Raw genomic sequence first — 22080 nt, 5'->3', positions numbered from 1 at the left:
TGGGACCGCGGACGGTACTTACCAGTGACGTGTCAACTTCCAGGAACTTTGTGTATAGCAAGGTCTTTACTGTTTTCATGTCGCCTCTCGTTAGCGACATTTGATGTGTCTCCAAAGGTAAGTATTGTGAATTGCTTTCTAGAAATAAAACTACTAAGATTATTTGTTTGAGTTGTTGCACAGCATTCTGAGAACGCTGCACCCCTAGGCACCCTGTTAGGGACGAGTGGGCAAGACCCCACAAGTATTGTCCTGGATTGGGTGGGTGGCGTCATCTTTAGTAATAATGCTTGAACCTTTTACAACCATGTATGTCCATAGTGTTACGTCATTCCAAAACTTCACATGTACTATGTCAAACTATATTTGGCTTAAAATCATTCCACTTTGTAACACAACTATGTGCGTTTTAGTCATCTGAAACATAAACACTGTCAAAAATCAAAACATGCAAGTATCCTGGTCACACTGGCACCACTTTGACGACCTCCTTTGTTATGCGCAAATGGATGATCGTTAGTTGCAATAAATGTTCTGGGGGTAAAAATATTGTTGGCCAGGTGTAGTGGTAGTTTTAAAAAAAATACTCATCTTGTTTTTTTAAGGATCTCCTTCAATCCGTTGCCTGAAACTTCTTCCGGCTGGAACTCAGGTTCTCTTGTAGATCTGGAAACCCTGTAGGTTGACGTGTTTCTTGAAATAACATACGTGAAAAACTGATTCGTATGTAATTTTCATTTACAGTAGTCCTAGATGCCTAGCTGACATCAATTACAATGTGCATTCGGCGAAATAGATTCCATTTGTACGCAAATCCAGAAAAACTTTTCATCTCTCCTTCCTTCCCTTTCCGCCAGACACCATACAACTGATTGACACCCAGTTAACATCGTTCCATAGTACATCAGTAAAGATATAGTCATACTAAGATCGAATCATAGAACATTAAATCTAAAATAATTTACAGGAACGAAATTCACTCAAGAGCACAATACAGTAATTATGATAACATGTATTTATATAAAAAAATTATTTATTTGTAGTTCAGTAATTTTATGAAAGTAGTTTTTTAATCACAGGGGTTAATTGTGTTAACACATCATATACTATTTTAAAGTTGGAGTTTAAGACATTTCAGATGAGATCGAAAAACGGATAAGATCGTAAATTTAAGTCTATACATGGTCCAAACGACTTACTGCACGTTACAATATTCTATGAGGTTTTACGTGAAGCGTTGAATATAAACACATAGAATGAAATTTAATTTGTAATACTCTCATTGCACAACTCGATTAACAGTCTTGATTAACAACGATCAGTAACTAATAATTTTTGTTTGCAGTGAAAATTGGATTTTTGTGTGCAATGTATAAATGGAAATACGTAGACGTTCATATTTTTTTTTATAAAAATGACGATTAGGTGTAATAATAAGGTTATATTTGATGAATGTTATATTTGAATGACGTAGGTATTAGAACTGGAAGAAAGAGAAAATGAAAATGACACAGATTATGCCCAAACGAAACTCGATCGATCAGTTAACAGTTTCCTGTGGTTTACTTATTCCACGCTTTTGTGAAAATGTTCGTAGAACACATACCTTTGCTAAAAAAATTTATTCCAACTGGAATCGAGCCCAGGTCCTCACACAGTGAGTGAGCACTCTAGCCGATTTTGTCGATAATTTTGTAGAGTTCCATAGAACTGCTTTGGGACAAGTACATTTGAGTTCTGAACTTCACGTACGGGAAATATAACAGAATTACAAAAATTCGATTGTCGTGTGTCACCTTGTTGGGCACAGCGAATGCTACTCCAGTACGAAGCCCCTGATTCATCGTTATTACCGACGCGACGTGCAACTGGTGCTTCAGTGACCGCGAGGACCGCTCGCTAATGGGCGGCTCACAGAAAGGGGCCCGTGTCCACGCGCCTCTTGTGCGGACTCCTATTGACCTGTGTAAGCCGACGAGCCCGTGTGCAGTGGTGTCGGGCGCACTCGACCTGCAATCTCACTGACTGTAGTGGAACAGTCTTCAGTGATGAGTTCCGCTTTGAATGAGCGCTGATGACCAAGCTGACTGCCGGCCGCCATACCAGTTGACAGCCAGGAGTGATCGTCATTTCACATCAGGACCCCTTCGGTTGTCATCCTCGGCAACCTTACAGCACAGCGATACGTCAACGATATTCAACCCTCCCGTTTTGTCGCCTTTCATAGCAAGCCATCCTCGACTTATATTACAACAAGATGGCGCCTGCCTGCACGCAGCCAGCTTCTACGGCTTGTCTTCGTGCTTGCCAAACCCTACGTTGGCCAGTGAAGTTGCCGGATTTTTCCCCAATTGAGAACGAACGATTGGAGCATTGTAGGCAGGGGCATCCAACCAGCTCCGGATTTTGACGATCTAACGCGCAAATCGCACAGAATTTGCCGCGATATCCCTCAGGAGCACATCCGACAATTTCATCAATCGATGCCAAGTCGAACAATTGATTGCAAAAGGGCCAGAGGTGGACCAATGCGCTATTGACTTGACCAACTTGTGAACTTCTTTCTCTTGCATAAATCATCCAATTTTTATGAAATTGTGATCACTCGGTTTTCTGTGTATGCACATCACAGCTACCGATTTCAGTCCCATTTAGATAATTCCTTCGTGGTGAGCTTTTTTTCTCCTTAGAGTATACAATAAGTACAGCCGTGGACTACAATATATGATGCAGTTTAGGGGTAAGCAGAGGGAGAAATGTTAAAACTACCTATGATAGTGGGGCCCACAAGAAATACCGGTCCCACAACGAACTTGCCAGACCACGTAAGCTGATCTTGACCGACATACGTCGCCATCACTCGGCTCCGCTAGTGGCCCACGGAAAACGAATATGTCAGTGATACAGTACCCACCAACGGTCTTAAGTTTTTCATGTGATATCGAGCACTTGCATCGTTTCAAACGTGAATATAAATGTTGTTAAACTCGTCGCAAATAGTAATTCGGTTCCCACCGGAGATCGTCGCTGGGACTGCTAAGACCTGCATTGAGACGCGCTGCGTTGCACGTGACATGGGCCGCGCATTTCGTTGGCCCCGGATGATAGCAAACGACGTCGCAGTCCGTCACTTCTGTGTATGCGCTCTCTGCGGCATATTTCGTGCCTTAGAAGCCCACGTTCGGCAGTCAACTTACGAATGGCTTCGCTGACCCACTCGCGGCGTAGTTGGCGGCTGATTTAAAGGCAAGCAGCATTTTAACCAGCAAAGTCGCTCGTATGTTAAGGGGAGGTTGGAAAATTGCGAAACCGATTTTCTCGACAATTTTCTGGGACACCAGACAGGATAAGAGACGAGACGAGTGTCAGAGTTGAGCCAAATTTATTCGAATGACGAATAACGAATACAAATGACAATCACTACTCGTTATTCATGAATAACAAATGAAAATATTTCTTCGAAATGTTATTCATTTACAGGAATGAAGTCAACAGTTCGTCAACTGTGAACAAAATGGTTTACCAATAACAGATGAATTTTAAACCCATTATTCATTGCTCTAGCTTTTTCATCGTTTTTAAAACAAATGTACTTTTTGTTCTTTTTAAATTAGACCTCTACAACAAAGCTTTTATGTTTACTTGATTTGGGGAAGCTTTGCCCTATGGTATACAGGCACGTTTCACAAATGTCGAAGAGGTGCAAATGCAAGTGGCTCTAAGCAATATGGGACTTAACATCTGAGGTCATCAGTCCCCTAGACTTAGAACTGCTTAAACCTAACTAACCTAAGCACATCACACACATCCATGCCCGAGGCAGGATTCGAACCTGCGACCGTAGCAGCAGCGCGGTTCCGGACTGAAGCGCCTAGAACCGCTCGGCCACAGCGGCCGGCTGTCGGAGAGTATAGTAGTGTTTACAGCTCCTGAAATCCATCTTAATAACAGGATAATGATATAAATCTTTAAAATCTCGTTCTTCATAGAAAATATCGCTATAGCTCTTGGCGAATAACTTGCTGCGATTCAGTGTCAGCTTCACTTGCCAAATACAGCTACAACATAAAGTAAATTTTCTTTTCATCACATAGCTTCATATGAAATTCGACACCCCATTTCTTCGACATTTGTAGGCCACTCTTGGTCATGGACAACGGTTTTAGATTGACTACATTTTCTAAATCGTGGTTAATCTATGTAACTGCATACATGTACGTTAGATCGAGGTAGTGTCCCATCTTATAACGTTAACTTTGCTCACAGTAATCCTAATTCCGACGACTTTAAACGTCTATCAGCATTCTAAAAATTACTACATTTGCGTGTGGTTTTCCGATGCATTTCACCTAATGCTGTTTATATCAACGAGACAATCATATTCGATAATATCATCAGCAAACCTTTGAGCGATTGATGAAAGTACTGTAGTTTTGAAGCTGGCCGTCTTCTCATCTTTGCCGGCGTTGGTGGCCGAGCGGTTCTAGGCGCTGCAGTCCGAAACCGCGCGACCGCTACGGTCGCAGGTTTGAATCCTGCCTCGGGTATGTATGTGTGTGGTGTCCTTAGGTTAGTTAGGTTTAAGTAGTTCGAGGGGACTGATGACCTCAGAAGTTAAGTCCCAAAGTGCTCAGAGCCATTTGAACCATTTTTTCCTCATCTTTGCCTACTTCGGAGGGGGAAGTATTAAGACCAGTGGAGGAGCGAACTCCAGATCTTTAGCTTCAGAGCCTAGGGAAAGTTCAGTGCAGGAAGTGAAAGTATTCTGTTCTAAACTGCAAGATGACAAGCACTGCTCACAACAGAGAATGCGGAGCTCTAATGGTATTCGACATTAGTCTAAAAATGAGTCACCAATGCACATATCGCTACAAAACATTAATGAAGTATTTATCATTAGAAACTGCACCGGAACAAACACCGGTTATGGGAAGCAGAGTTCTGTTCGAGAAGTAAACCAAGAAAATGCGGTGGCAATCTACTATGTTCGTTATTTGAGTTACAAGTAACAGATAATTATTTGTATACGCTCAAAGGAATAATCCCGTTACCCGCGAATATTTTAACCGTGAATGAAATATTTCCATTGAACTATTTATTCGAGTACTTATATGGATACAAATTTGTTCGAGTGCGGCCTTTTCACTGCGCTGGCCGAAGCTCCGCCTGTGGTGCGACACGCACACTGCAGTGCTGTCTTCGCTTAGTGTGATGGATTCATAACTAACATCGGCGACGATTTCGTCTGTGCCCGATCACTGGTCGCACAAAGCAAGTAGTCCAACTGATTTCTTCAAATTGCTTACGAAAATGAACCCGATGATCCGGTTTCCGATCCCAGAGAGTAGTTCAGCATTTCATGATACGAGTTCATATCGCTAATTTTTACGCTTCAAACGGTATACACTCTTCTAATCCAAACTGTTCAGTAAGTCTTCTTCGTGTGACACTTCGTCTGCTCACTGAACAGCCAACATACGTGTGTAGTTCCAGGCTTGAAACGTCTGAATTCCTTTCCAGGTTTTCCATTTGATTATTCTCCACCATATCCTGCAGCTTACAGCACGAAATGCAGTGCTAGAAAACTTCTCGTTCAAATTAAGACTAACGTTAGATGCCATTTAATAACACAATTCAGAGAACTCTGAGGAATCAAAGACTGTTTCACTCTCGGTGCGGAAGAGAATGAGCGAATGTCGACGGGCAAATGTCAGTAGAGATTCATGGGTTTGTAAAAAAGATGGATAAGCGAAGCATACAACTGACATCGACATACCTTAGCAAAAGATACTGACGAGAACCTGAGAAAATTCTGGTCCTAAGCAAAATCGCTAAATGCGCACAAGACTTTTAACCAGTCACTCGTTGACTAACCTAGTAGGACAATATAAGACAGCAAAAGGAAAGCCGAAATTTTTAATTTCGTTTTTAAAAAATCGCTCACGCAGGAGGATAGTATAAAAAAACTGTCGATTGACCATCGCAGACTTCCTTGTGGAGGACATACCAATAGGAGTCGGGGGCTTGAGAAGCAACTGAAAGAGTTGAAAGCAAATAAGTTGCCAGGTCGGGATGGAATCCCAATTCTGTTTCATAAATACAAACCAACACTCTTAACATTCGTTTGCTGCAGAATTCTTGAACACACTCTCAGTTCGAATATAACAAATTTACGTGAGATGGAAAAGCTTCTGTGCACAAACCAGCATGGAAAAACAAACGAGTTTTTCGTTGCGACGGGATCTTCTCATGAAATTTCAATCACCAGTTTTCTCCTCCGATTGCGAAAACATTCTGTTGGCACCCACCTACATAGGGAGAAATGATCATCACGATAAAATAAGAGAAATCAGGGCGCGCACGGAAAAATTTAAGTGCTCGTTTTTCCCGCGTGCCGTTCGAGAGTGGAACGGTAGAGAGACAGCATGAAGGTGTTTCATTGAACCCTCTGCCAGGCACTTTGTTGTGAATAGCAGAGTAGTCACGTAGAAATCACGTAGATGATTTAAAAAGCGTAGCTCATGAGAAGCACAGCTTGCTGGTTCCTCACACAGTATCCTGCGAACCACGGATGAAGGGCAACGGGAGGGTTGTATATTCCTAGATTTCCAAAAAGCGTTTGACACGGTGCCCCACTGCAAACTGTTAACGAAGATACAAGTGTACTGAATGGGTTCCAAAATACGCGACTTACTGGAAGACTTATTTAGCAGTATGTTGACCTCAACGGTGAATATTCATCTGGGATAAGAGTATCGTCAGGAGTGGCCCAGAGAAGTGAAATAGGACAACCATTATTATCTATATACATGAATGATTTGACAGTCAGTGTGAACGACATTCTGCGGTTGTTTGCCGATTATGGCGTGGTACAAGGGCAGATGTCGTCGCTGAGTGGCTGTAGCGCGATACAAGACGACTTACTGTTAGACAAAATTTGTAGTTGGGGTGATGAGTGGTAGCTATACTGAAATATAGAAAAATGTATTGCAGATGAGTAGGAAAAATAATCCTGGAATGTTCGAGTACAGCATTAGGAGAATGCTGGTTTCCAGTCACACTCATTAAATACCTAGGTACAATGTTGAAAAGCGATATAAAATGGAACGAGCACATAAAGATGGCAGCAGGGAAGGTGAATGCTCGACTTCGGTTTATTGGGAGAATTTTAGGAAAGTGTAGTTCTTCTGTAAAGGTGACCGCATATAAAACACATGTGCGACTCATTCTTGAGTACTGATCGAGTGTTTGGGATCCCCACAAGGTCGGATTAAAGGAAGACATCGAAACAACTCAGAGGCAGCCTGCTAGATTCGATCAGCACGCAGGTATTACGGAGATGTTTCGGGAAATCAAATAGGAATACCAGGAGGGAAGGCGACATTCTTTCGACGAACTCTGTTGAGAGAGTTTAGAAAACTGGCATTTGAGGTGAGTGCAGGACGATCCTACTGTCGACATCGTACATTTTGCGTAAGATTCAGGAATACAAGATAAGAGAAATTAGGGCTTGTACAGGTGCAAATAGAAATTAGTTTTTCTCTTGCTTTATTTTCGAGCGAAACAGAAAAGGAAATGACTAGCAGCGATTTAAAGTACCGTCCGCCACGCACCATACGGTAGCTTGCGGAGTATGTATGTATACGTAGATTAGAGCTGTTGTCCTTCTGTTGTGAGTCATGTCGCTGTTTAGAGAAGAAACCTTGATGTTGCTCGACTGCATCTGTCCAGTCTGATATTTAACGCATTCTTATTCTCCACATTCGTATGATTCTTTAATTTTTTGGTCTCCTTTGCTTATTAATTTAATATCAGTTGTGATAGACTGGAACGATGATTGTTTGTTCTATATTTTTCTATAAGGCGTGCTCAATAAGTAATGCAGCATGCTTTTTCTGAAAGCAGGTTTATTTTCTTAGGCTTCCAATGCACCGTATTATTCCCCTCTCTTTTGGCTTTAAAACTCCACTCTTCAGCACATCCTCCGTGCAATGCGACGGCCTTGCGCCTCCTTACTGAGAGAGCCTCTATGCGCGCGTGGTACCACTCCACTGGTGGACGACGGAGCCATCGTCTTGCTGCATCAGTAACAGCCCCATCATCCACGTGGAGTCATGGTCAGCCTCGTAACGCGCAAGCCGTTCCACACAGATGGGCCTTCGCTGCTATTCATGACCTTCTGTTAACGTGGGGGGGTACGTAGCGGGCACAAATCTTTGAGTAACCCAATGGTGGACGAGTCAGCACTATCAAGAGAAAAGTCCAGTTATGCAGCGAGGGTTTGATTGTGATCCGTCGATCATCTTGAATGAGGGAGTACGCACGTTCCAACATGGCAGGAGTCGCAGATATGTACGGCCGGCCGGCACGTGGGATCTCGAACAGGTTTGTGCGATCTTGTTGGGAGGATGACAGACACCTCGCCCAACGACACACCTTGCTTTTGTTGAGTGCCAGGTGCCTGCAGACATATGCGGCTCTCTACTGGAGCGCACCTCCGTTACAGGGGGCAGTTTGGGGGCTACGTACAGCGCCACCACCTACAGGAATTTCATGAAACTATAAGGACTGAACCAATAATATTCCACGATGTCCCACACCAAATTCAGCATTTCTTTCAACCGAAATTGGCTGAGAAAAAAATTTGTTGCATTATTTATTCAGTGCCCCTCGTACATGTACTGCACGTGTTATCTTTACATACTCCTTCATAATCTTCGGAATTATTTGCCTTTTGGGGAGACTGACGTTTCGGTATTGATGGAGACATGTGAGATTTTTTATACAGATTCCTTATCCCATACAGTCCCCGTATACTCCTAAAAATTTGTGATTACGGATTTTTAATAGTTATGAAAATACTTGCACGATTTACAGGGTCCTCGGTGGGTAATATCAAGACTACAAAATTAAGTTATGGGATTCGATCCCCTGTGGGTAATACGATTTTCTCTGTCAGTTATATCTTACTTCACCTCTAACAATGACAAAAATGACAACTTGAACCGTACATGCTAAATGTAGGCCCGCCTCAAGCTGGCTGTGTAAGAAGTGAAAGTCAGGGGCACAGCACCGCGCCTAGTAAAGCACTGCAGTTTGAAATCAAACAAGCACTACGTCCCAAGAAGCAGCTACAGGATGCTTAACAAAGTTACACCGACTGTCCACAGTGCGCCATATGAATCACCCCCTGTGTGGACGCTGTGCGCAGACATACCGGGGACCGAGCGAGGTGGTGAATTGGTTAGCACACTGGGCTCGCATTCGGGAGTGCGACAGTTCAAACCCACGTCCGGCCATTCTGATTTAGATTTTCTGTGATTTCCCTAAACCCCTTCAGGCAAATGCCGGTATGGTTCCTTTGAAAGAGTACGACCGATTTCCTTCCCCATCCTTCCCTCATTCGATGAGACTGATGACCTCGCTGTTTGCTCCTCTCCCCCCCCCCCCCCCACCACCACCAAAAAAAAAAAAAAAACCAACCATCATGCCGGGGTGGAGGGTTAACTTTCCACAAAGTGCATTAACACCACATGGAATGCAGATACCAACACTAGAAACGCATATAGACAGAAACTACGTAAATCTATCCACACTGTTCTAAACTGCTAGATGGTATATTGGTTCTTCGTCATCCTGTGTGGCAGCTATAGCGTTCGTCCTGGAAAGGTAGTTTTCCCCACCAGGAGCGCCGCTCGCTTTTCAATTTACAGACAGGCTACACCTCCCCAGCAGTTCCTGTTCATTTCTCTTATGTGAGTAGACGAAATGATTTCTGGGAGCTCACTTTGTATAGTGGAGTTACTTTCAGCTTATTAAATTTGCATTTGCAGTTGCTAAGTGAATTTCAACGTAAAATGTGCTCCTATATGCACTGACTGAGAAGTGCATAATTTGTGTGACATTTTCAATTACCTCTGTCGGTTTTGGGGAATGGGATTGGATTGCTAAAAGCGGCCCATTCCTACAGTCTGTCGTTGACAGCTTATTGTAACGCGATGCAACCGTGTCGTTGTCACTTTGAGGTACACTAATGAATGAGCATAAAGTTACTGTCGTTCTCTCACCAATAATTGTGGTAGACTACCTAGCTCTCTTACATTGACGAATTTCTGTCACTTGTAGATTGGGCTGTACTGAGTGGAACCACTTATCACACATCCACAGCATGTCTTATAAAGTGGGTGTGATTATGTCTGATGGGATAGAAATGACCATGTTTAAGTCTAGAACAATAACCTGCTACAATCCATTGCTTGAATTACATTGAAATATCTGAAGATCCATAACACCTAGGAGATCCACTTGCGTTGTGGAGTGAGTCAATTCAAGCCTCTGGGCGTCTCCAGATGTTGGAAGAACTGAGGCTGAGGTAATACATTTAAACCCCCTTATGCCATGACAAGTATTCCTGACAGCAATTGTGGAGACAATGAAATGGACATTCTCGAATGCATATTGACAGTATGTTTCAAATGGGACCGTCTCTTTAATGTGATAGTGAGTTAAAAGCTTCAGCTGTTGAACTTTCTTACATAGTAGCTCACTTAACAACTGCACTTAAGTATTCAATTAATAAACTGAAAATAACGTGAGCACGAGCTCAGTGAAGTCTTTAATCTCCCTACGTAAGAGAACTGGTCAGGAAATTGTGTGGAGGTATAAGATGTCTGCAAAATGTAAACCGAGCATTGCTCGATGTCACTACAGTTTCCGTACACGATGACTAAGAATATATTTCTCTTCCAGCAGTATAGAATCGGGGTGGCTACTCAAATTCGAAACCAAACTTCCCTCATAAGTTCAGTTATGAGGCGCAAGACGATGTCATGAGAAGTCCCTGACAAATTAACGGTGATCGGGGGAGCAAGCGTCTCACAATAACGACTTTTGTCTCCTCTCGGCGGAGATAAACTGGCCATGAGATGCCGTTTGACCACAGTTTTCTCTAAGATCGATAATTTATATGAAATAACATTCACATAATTAACATACTTTGAAATATTAAGTATTTTAAAATTTTTGATTTATAAAACTCTATTAAATTAAATTTCAATATTATGTTAAAAACACATAATTTCCTGAGACTTTATGAAATTCCGGAAATTTATTGAGATTTCCCTGATTTTTTTCCAGGTGAAGTGTAATTCCCTGTGAATTGTTGGTTTTCCAGGTATCCCAGAAAAATCGCCATCCTGAGACCAGTGTTCAGAGTTTTACGTAGTTTCTATCCACATGTATTTCTTGCTTTAGTATTATTAGTAATTTATACCTGTGTTCCACGTAGCGTTAATGCACTTTGTGGCAAATAACGACCCCCTGGCATGTCTGCACACTGCATCGCAAGCGATTCCTAAGGCCCGCTAGGGAAGGTCGGTACGCATAACTTTGTGAAACGCCCTGTAGTTGCTTCTTATGCTTTTACAGTTCGTCACTTGCGACAAGATAGGGATCCTCTTGTGACGAGTTCTCATAGCACTGTCCAGTACCCAAAAGCTGCTGCTATCCACTGATTTCACGTGCCTGCCAGCATCACTTCTAAGAACATCGCTTCTGCGTTAACACGTATTACTTACGATTTTTCTTCAGTACCACGATGAGTCAAAACTGAAACCAATATCACACTTGTGAAAGTGAAGTGCTGAGAGGAATTTCGCGTTGCAACACAACGTCTCGTCCCCATATGCGGACAGCGTTTTCAAGGGGGGGCGGGGGGGGGGGGGAGGAGACGGGAAGGGGGGAGGGGCCGTGGGTTACAGCTTTTTCAAAGCTCCGAAGACTTCAGCTCATTTTATCAGCAAATTAAATGGCGTAGTGGTCTACCCACAGGGTATGTTACCGAGTTTTGATGACGTATCGCTATTTATGATACTTCCGGTTGATGAGGTACTGGAACAGACGAATCGCATTCTTACTTCAAATGCTACAGATTTAAATATTGTCCCGCGACCGCTTACTTAATACGAACAAACAGATGGGTTATAGCGAATGCCTTAAGTTCTGTGATGACACATTTCTTCATTGAAAAATTCGCAAATTTCTTTGTAGAACAATTCGAAGAACTGTATTACGAACTTCCAACAAAAAAACGTGTACGTGGCAGCATTACGTGGATGATACATTTGTGTTGTAGAGACGTAAATGTTAGCAGGTAGACCGAGGAACGTATCTGAACACGAGCTACAATACTATGTTGTTGCAGGCAGGAAGAGCAATAAGACAGCCACGGAAAGATCACAGCGACGTACAGACGTCTCTGATATCCAAGGTTTTTCTGGCTTTCACAGATGGTTACTGACCGCATTGGAAAGATCTTGACGAAACGGAGTATCACTGTAATTTACAGACCCCGGATGATAAAGGAGCATTTAAAGTTGGCTGGAAAAAGGAGAAATTTACGGGAAACTGTGAAGTCACGGAGACGTGTACTTGAATAATATTCAGGTTCTAAAATAAAGATCGAAGTACGACTACAAGAACACAAGGGCAACTGTGGAAGGGGAGAAACAAAAAGATCAGCTGTTGCGGAACACGCTTTGCACTCGGGAGGCCACCGGATTCTGTATGTAAGACTCAGGCGCTGCCAGCCTCAAGCAGAGATTAGGAAAGGTTATAGGAGGAGGAGTGTTTAACGTCCCGTCGACAACGAGATCATTAGAGACGGAGCGCAAGCTCGGGTGAGGGAAGGATGGGGAAGGAAATCGGCCGTGCCCTTTCAAAGGCACCATCCCGGAATTTGCCTGAAGCGATTTAGGGAAATCACGGAAAACCTAAATGAGGATGGCCGGAGACAGGATTGAACCGTCGTCCTCCCGAATGCAAGTCCAGTGTGCTAACCACTGCGCCACCTCGCTCGGTGGGAAAGGTTATACAGAGCCGGTAAAGATTACTAAACTCCCTAACAATTTTAATCCGAAAGAAGAGGCTATGAACCTGAATGGTATCTGTATTCCGCTGCTGAAGGAAATGTGTACCTGTCTTCTTCCACCATGGGGTACAGCAACGGCAGGCGGCAGCAACCGACAACGGCCAACTGGCTCGAGTTTTCAGAACATCTGACGTCATGCGTGAGAGCATATCGGAATGGATTTTTACTTCCGTCAGTAGTTAGCCAGTGTGCGCACTGGACCTTCGAATAGGCTACAACCTCCACTGACAGGGCTGAAACATTGGATTTCAGCAAGAAATTCACCCGACCACTGCATATTACTTTAATAAGTTAAACCAAACTGTTCCGTGATGGGCACGGCACCACTGAATTCAGCCTGAATTTTCTGGTTTTGCTGCCCAGCAATACAGGGGGCGATGCTGTCATCACCTTTCCCGAGGTGGACAGATACTCCTCGTCGGTGAAGGGTCTTCAGCGGGACCGTGCACTGAAGGCTTCCGCGACAGCTTGCCTTAGTTGATGGTGAGTCTTCCGGATTGTATGGGGGTGGTCCATGGAGAGGGTGAAAAAGTTGCACGGAGCACAGCCATGTGACCCGTAAGACTCACCTGCGGTGGGAGTTCCAGCAGACCGGCGTGACCACAGCAGGCGTGATTACTTTGGTGCAACGTTCACTCACTGATTTAGTGCTGTGACCTTCCACGTGGGAGCGACGAGGCCCTAGAATGTTTATGGAAACATCTCCTGGAAATTAACAGGTAGTTCGGTTCGGTCACTGTTCGAAGAAACCTGATTGTCATTCCTGCTGTGTCATTATGGTTATCAGCTCTTATTGTTCTGGTCTTCAATCCTGAGACTGGTTTGATGCAGCTCTCCATGCTACTCTATCCTGTGCAAGCTTCTTCATCTCCCAGTACCTACTGCAGCCTACATCCTTCTGAATCTGCTTAGTGTACTCATCTCTTGGTCTCCCTCTACGACTTTTACCCTCCACACTGCCCTCCAGTACTAAATTGGTGATCGTTTGATGCCTCATAACATGTCCTAACAACCGATCCCTTCTTCTAGTCAAGTTGGGCCACAGACTCCTCCCCAATTCTATTCAATACCTCCTCATTAGTTATGTGATCTATCCATCTAATCTTCAGCATTCTCCTGTAGCACAACATTTCGAAAGCTTCTATCCTCTTCTTGTCTAAACTATTTATCGTCCACGTTTCACTTCCATACATGGCTACATTCCATACAAATACTTTCAAAAACGACTTCCTAACACTTAAATCGATACTTGATGTTAACAAATTTCTCTTCTTCAGAAACGCTTTCCTTGCCATTGCCAGTCTACATTATATATCCTCTCTACTTCGACCATCATCAGTTATTTTTCTCCCCAAATAGCAAAACTCTTTTACTACTTTAAGTGTCTCATTTCCTAATCTAATTCCCTCAGCATCACCCTACTTAAATCGACTACATTCCATTATCCTTGTTTTGCTTTTGTTGATGTTCATCTTATACCCTCCTTTCAAGACACTGTCCATTCCGTTCAACTGCTCTTCCAAGTCCTTTGCTGTACCTGACAGAATTACAGAATTACAATGTCATTGGCGAACCTCAAAGTTTTTATTTCTTCTCCATGGATTTTGATACCTACTCCAAACTTTTCTTTTTTTCCTTTACTGCTTGCTCAATATACAGAATGAATAGCATCGGGGAGAGGCTACAACCCTGTCTCACTCCCTTTTCAACCACTGCTTTCCTTTCATGTCCCTCGAGTGTTATAACTGCAATCTGGTTTCTGTACAAATTGTAAATAGCCTTTCGCTCTCTGTATTTTATCCCTGCCACCTTCAGAATTTGAAAGAGAGTATTCCAGTCAACATTGTCAAAAGCTTTCTCTAAGTCTACAAATCCTAGAAACGTAGGTTTGCCTTTCCTTAATCTCTCTTCTAAGATAAGTCGTAGGTTCAGTTTTGCCTCAGCTGTTCCAACATTTCTACGGAATCCAAACTGATCTTCCCCGAGGTCGGCTTCTATCAGTTTTTCCATTCGTCTGTAAAGAATTCGCGTTAGTATTTTGCAGCTGTCAACACCTGCTTTCTTTGGGATTGAAATTATTATATTCCTCTTGAAGTCTGAGGGAATTTCGCCTGTCTCATACATCTTGCTCACCAGATGGTATAGTTTTGTCAAGACTGGCTCTCCCAAGGTTGTCAGTAGTTCTAATGGAATGTTGTCTACTCCCAGGTCCTTGTTTCGGCTTAGGTCTTTCAGTGCTCTGTCAAACTCTCCACGCATTATCATATCTCCCATTTCATCTTCATCTACATCCTCTTCCATTTCCATGATGATATCCTCAAGAACATCGCCCCTGTATAGACCCTCCATATACTCCTTCCACCTTTCTGCTTTCCCTTCTTTGCTTAGAACTGGGTTTCCATCTGAGCTCTTGATATTCATGCAAGTGGTTCTCTTTTCTCCGAAGGTCTCTTTAATTTCCCTGTAGGCAGTATTTATCTCACCCCTCGTGAGATAAGCCTGTTCACCCTTTCATTTGTCCTCTAGCCATCCCTGCTTAGCCCTTTTGCACTTCCTGTCGATCTCATTTTTGAGACATTTGTATTCCTTTTTGCCTGCTTTACTTACTGCATTTTTGTCTTTTATCCTTTCATCAATTAAATTCAGTATCTCTTCTGTTACCCAAGGATTTCTACTAGCCCTCGTCTTTTCACCTACTTGATCCTCTGCTGCCTTCACTATTTCATTCCTCAAAGCTACCCATTCTTCTTCTATTGTATTTCTTTCCCCCATTCCAGTCAATTGTTCCCTTATGCTCTCCCTGAAACTCTGTACCACCTCTGGTTTAGTGAGTTTATCCAGGTTCCATCTCCTTAAGTTTCCACCTTACCAGCTATAAGTAGCAATTGTTGGCTTTAATATTCTGTTAGTGCTGTCTCTTTCATGTCCTTGTAGACAGTTATTTTAACACCTGTAATTACGCTGTTGTCCCAGCTGCTCATGCGAATAAGTTTCTTTTTGTCACGGTATGCTGTTGTTATTCTTCTGTATTTTCAGTTTTAAAACTTGATAAGTGAATGTACATTATTAAAATGGTTTTCGTTTCATTTTTCACAATTCTTAAAAGGTATTTCACTTTCTCAGGGTTGTTTATTTTGATTTGTTCTTAAGTTCTGAAACTGGAGGAAATATGGTAGATCGGCAAGGGGAGTTCCAGAAAGAATGTCGGGATTTTGAACAAGCAAAAAATGGTTCAAATTGCTCTGAGCACAATGGGAGTTAACATCTGAATTTATCAGTCCCCTAGACTTACAACTACTTAAATATAACTAACCTATAGACATCACACACATCCATGCCCGAGGCAGGAATCGACCCTGCGACTGTAGCGGTCACGCGGTTCCGGACTGACGCTCCTAGAACCGCTCGGCCACAACGGCCAGCCTTGAACAAGCGTTACAGAAAAACTGTTCAAGATAATGAAACAGTTTGAATGTGAAATTGAAGAGAAAAAAAAGCTCTTTTTATACCTTAATAAGTTTCGATGTGAGCTGCCTTAGTTGCTCAGTAAACATGAAAACGTTACTCGAACAACGCTGTGCATTTTGTACCACTTCTTGTGCTCCAGTCATGATGGCTGTCGAAATCCTGCAGATACCTCAGATTTCGAACTTCTTCTGCATAGACAATGTTCCTTCGTAGCCCGAGAAAAAGAACTACAACGGGGCAAGATCAAGACTTCTGGGACGCCAGGGAAAAGGCGCAGCCCTACCTATCCAACCATTTGGAAATCTGTTGTTCAGTGTACTGCGCGCTTCCGAGAGTGATGAGGTGGGGCGCCACCTTGCATGAAAATGACACGTTGACCAGTTCGTTGCTCAGTTAATGCGATTTGAGAAAACACAAACAGTTGAAGAATATCCAAATAAATTATACATGTTCTTTCGGCGAACAAGAAAGGGTCCTCTAACTTGGCCATGAAGTATCCCATACAACATGTTCGCTTTTGGTGAAATGAAATGTCGCCTGGTGCTCCACTTTGGCGACTTGCGCGTCGATGAGGACGAAATGATGAGGATGAAGACGACAGAAACACCCAGTCTTAGGCTGACGTTTGTTTGATGATTTTTCTGACTTTTCGCTAGCCTGGAGTGGCTAGCATTGTCAAAGCTTCACCCTCCATTGCGGGTGACGGTCGCAGATTATATGTACCTGGCGCGCCAAAGTCCGAGGGCTTTTAAGTGGTCATTTCCGGTGCGACTCTCCTCTTGCTATCTGCAACGATCGTTCGCTGTAGAACGGGAGTCCAGGATCCGTTCACCTTGAGGCTTTCTTCTTTGTTGTCGATGTTGTGATAGCTCTTCTCTGCAGCCAGAACATCCGTGTCAGCGGATTTTGCAAAATCACACCCGCTTGTTCACAGAAGCTGCAGAAATACACAGACATGAAAACAGCTTTAACAAGAAAGACGAAAGCCTGAAGCGAACGGATCCTGCATTCTTGTGCTGCAGCGAGAGGAGACCCGCACCGGAAATGACCACAAAAAAGCCCTTGCACTTTGGCGCACCAGGTACGTATATTCTGCCCTCCACCACCGGGAATCGAGGGTGAAGCTCTGACAATGCCAGCCACTCGTGCTGGCGAAACGTCAGAGAAATCATCAAACAAACGTCGGCCGAAGGCAGTTTGTAAATGGAAATAGTTCTGTAAACGATACGACATATTACAGCTGAGTACGCGAACCCCTTACAACAGAGCCCCGGCGATCCATCCTGTAGATATACACTTGAAGAGAACAAATGACAAGTATTCCCTATGGCCACCATTCTCTTTGCAGAAGGCCGTACACGTTCAGATATACTACACGTGTTCCGAATGCATTGAAAGCCATCGACAACCCATTCCTGGAGTTCGTAGGCTCTTCCAACAGAGCTGAAATAAACCAAATCATTTAAATATCCCCACACGAAAAACTCATGGCGTTCAAGTTGAGGGACCTGCCAGGCCATTTTACTAGCGAGCTTCGACTGATAAATTGTCGCTGAAACCCTGCTTACCAGAACTCAAGTATCAATAATGATAATAAAATCAAACGAGGGCAATTTATGACTTTCTAATTTACACTTCATTTGCAGTGTTTCGAAATTAATATGGTGTTAGACATTAAGAGTGCTGCAACATTGGTATGACTGTACTAGAGCAAACGTCGTACCAGGAAAGCTAATTGCTCTGGACCTACATTCATTAGGATTATTTGCTAGTTTTGTTGTCCTCGTCTCCGTAATACTTATACACCAGTACATCAGCCTAGTTCTCCCACTTACCTTCTTCCTGGTTATTAAACCTATGATCCACATACCACCCCTAATGTTGATCATCGAATATTTTTATGAAGCAGTTGCTTCATGAAAAGTACTCTTCGCTGACATCCAGCCGAGATATAAAAAAAATAAAAGTTCAAGTACTCAGCGTAATACCGTCAGTCCATTAAATTGGGAATAACATACTGTAACTTCTTGCACGAAAGCTCTCTCTTACCTATTAGGATTCCAAGAACATAGAAAAATATTTTCATTTGAAATAAAACCAAAACTTCAACATTCAATAAACCTCTGAAGTAGTTCAGTGCGCCACAAGCAGTGAAAAATCTGCCATCGGTGGCTCTCCTCGGGTATCAGTTACCCATTATCTTTGCATAAGTAGAACTAGCACTAGCTTTACGCATAGCAGTAAACCTTTCTCCACCTTTTTCTCCATCCTATCCATAGGATTCTGAATCAAACTATTCAGCGACCTACGTCGCTCCAGGTTAGTGACATGCAAGTCGCAGAAGTGAGATCGAACTGAAAGACTTGCACCAGGCCATTGAACCACACGAAATTTTTTATTGCCAACACTTTACCATCTTCCCTGATCCCCATATACATCACTTTATTTTCTTTTCATGCCATCCACTAGCATCAATGTACTTCAATAGATTCCTCCACGACTGGAGGAATCTATTGAAGTTTCACACGAAGCTCGGCAAATATCCAAATTATGGACCTATTTGGTGCTACACAATATTTTCCAATTTTATACGAAATATAGGTTGTTATTTAGATTCCTCTGATGAATAACGTACACCTCTTGAGATAATTAACGCTATGTATGAGAGAATAATTGTTTTCCACGCGGAGGCAGCAGGCTTTCCTCTGTCGGAGAAGTGAGTGTGCTTGGGTGAGACGGTTGAGTGCTGCTTGCGACCGCCACGCCCCACTCCGCGGCGCCACTATCGCTCCGCTCTCAACGGCCGTTGTTTATTTTAAGCACAGCGGGTCGGCCGTTGTCGGATCCTGGCGAAATTGAATCTGCCGTTCCAGAGATACGAGGACGGGAAATGGCTTCCTGAAGACCCGTGGCGAGCGTGCACTGGAATGTTTCTCCTCCGTAGCTTCATGTGTGGGCGTGTGCAGTCTCAAACACGGATCACAAATGTTATCGTAAATTTTATCCACAACTAGCCGTTTTTCTCGTCCACCGTTCAACCGCCCTTTCGTTCATTTAGCCTATAGAAACGCACACGCTTCGTGCGAGTTTCAATTCACTGCCTATTTATATCCCGTCGAATATCCGTATATTACGTTTCATAGCTTTTATGCAGAAATACTGGAAGTGTCGCTGTATTTGGCTAAAATGGCTCTGAGCACTGTGGGACTTAACATCTGAGGTCATCAGTCCCCTAGAACGTAGAACTACTTAAACCTAACCTAAGGACATCACACACATCCATGCCCGAGGCAGGCTTCGAACCTGCGACCGTAGCGGTCGCGCGGTTCCAGACTGAAGCGCCTAGAACCGCTCGGCCACACCGGCCAGCGCTGTATTTCTTAGAACATAATTGCATTGGATTTTTTTTAATAGTGAAAGATTTTTGAAAAGATATTACTACAGGTGTGATATATTGCTGCAATGATATTCTGATGAATACCAGCTGCTGAATTAAACAACTTCATCACTACCAATTTTACCCTAAATGACCATGTTCTGTTACGTGAACATATTTAAGAGAGAAACATTAACAGTGGGTACAATTTCTACACAAAATCTTTAGAAGAGAACTGAAAAGTTTTGTGGTTAAATTGTAAAACTAGAAATTCATATCCCTGTAACAGTAGGGATATGAATTTCTAGTAGGGTGACAATACCGGAACCTGGAAGACAATAACAGTTGCAGGTAGCCTTTCTAATGGCTGTCAGGGGCAACAAAAATTTCATTTTCTATATTTCTCGTAATTACAGACCGAATTTAAAAATTTAAAAGGCTGACATAATCTACACATTAAGAGGTACAATTTGATGCTAAAAGTTCAACCCAATAAGATAAATACTGTATTAGAGTTATAAACTGTGTGTATGTCTTAATACAGTGCAAATACTCAGACTTCATCCATCTAGTATTTGAGAATGAGAGCGCTTAGCGTCATTCAACAAACTTCAAACATGCTTTCGAACCTTTATGAAGCTTTTTGCCTCGCTGACATGTTCCACAAAATGAAGAACGGAAAAAAGTTTATCACTTACTGCCAGATGGTTGTAACTAAATTGCAGCTACTAACAGAGAGTCTGTGTGGGCTGCAATAGACGTACGGCAGCGAAATTTGGTAGCCATGCTGGTGCTTTAATGCTATTTAAGCTGGAAGAAATTAGTTCCAATATTGGCCACCAAGCGCAAATCTGGCGCTGCAGTGCTCGTATTGAAGAAATTGCATAAGCGGCGATCGATAATAAAATCAGCACTATGCCTTTCTCTCTTGTTTGACCTTTTCTGCCCACGGCCAGTTCCTAACACCTTACATATGAAAACATTTCTATCCGTATTTTTTGCATTCACAGCGCCAGATTCGCACCTTGTGGACAAAACTGAAGCAGTTTGTTTCCCAGGATGATTCGGTCCTGCATTAATGCATTAGAATACGTACCAAGTTTCACTGCTATACGATAATTACAGCCCACAATTCACTTCTGTGAGTAGCTACGCTTTAATTATAACCACCTTGTTTATTTTCGCATTTGTTATTGTGGTTTCAATCCATAGATATTTTGGATGTGGCTCTCCATGCTACTCTGTATTTTGCAAACCTCTTCATCTCCAAATAACTACTGCATCCTACATCCTTCTGAATCTGCTTACCGCGTTCATCTCCTGGTCTCGATTTTTGCCCCCTCCCTTTTACATACCTTGGTGATCCCTTGATGTTCCATAATATGTCCTACCAGCTGATCCCGTCTTCTAGTCAGATTTTGACACAAATTTCTTTGCCCCCCAATTCTATTCAGTACCTTCTCATTAGTTTCGTGAACTACCCACCGAATCTTCAGCATTTTTCTGTAGCACCACATTTCAAAAGCTTCTATTCTCTTCTTCTCCAAGCTGTTTATCGTCCATCTTACGCTTCCATACATGACTACACTCCATACCTTCAGAAACGTTTTTCTTGCCATTGCCACTCAACATTTTGCCGCGCGGGATTAGCCGAGTGGTCTCAGGCGCTGCAGTCATGAACTGTGTGGCTGGTCCCGGCGGAGGTTCGAGTCCTCGCTCGAGCATGGGTACGTGTGTTTGTCCTTAGGATAATTTATGTTAAGTAGTGTGTAAGCTTAGGGACTGATGGCTTTAGCTGTTAATTCCCATAAGATTTCACATAGATCTGAACATTTGTGAACACTCTACATTTTATATCCTCTCTACTTCGACTGTCATCAGTTATTTTGCTCCCCAAAAAGTAAAACTCATCTACTAACATAAGTGTGTCGTATCCTAATCCAATTCCCCCAGCATCACCTGATTTAATTCGACTACATTCCATTATCTTTCTTTTGCTTTTGTTGATGCTGATCTTATATTCTTCTTTCAAGACCCTATCCATTCCGTTCAACTGCTCATCCAAGTCGTTTTCTGTCTCAGCTCTTCCAAATCCTTTGCTCTCTCTGAGAGAATTACAAAGTCATCGGCAAACCTCCAAGTTTTTATTTCTTCTCCCTGAACATTAATCCCTATTCCAAACTTTTGTTTTGTTTCTTTTACTTTTTGCTCAACGTACAGACTGAATAACGTCGGGGATACACTACAACCCTGTCTCATTCGTTTCTAAGCGACTGCTTCCCTTTCATGTCCCTCGACTCTTATAGCG

The sequence above is a fragment of the Schistocerca serialis genome, chromosome 2, assembly GCF_023864345.2.
Source record: "Schistocerca serialis cubense isolate TAMUIC-IGC-003099 chromosome 2, iqSchSeri2.2, whole genome shotgun sequence".
NCBI classification, from domain to species: Eukaryota; Metazoa; Arthropoda; class Insecta; order Orthoptera; family Acrididae; genus Schistocerca; species Schistocerca serialis.
Note: the sequence above shows the minus strand (reverse complement) of the source record.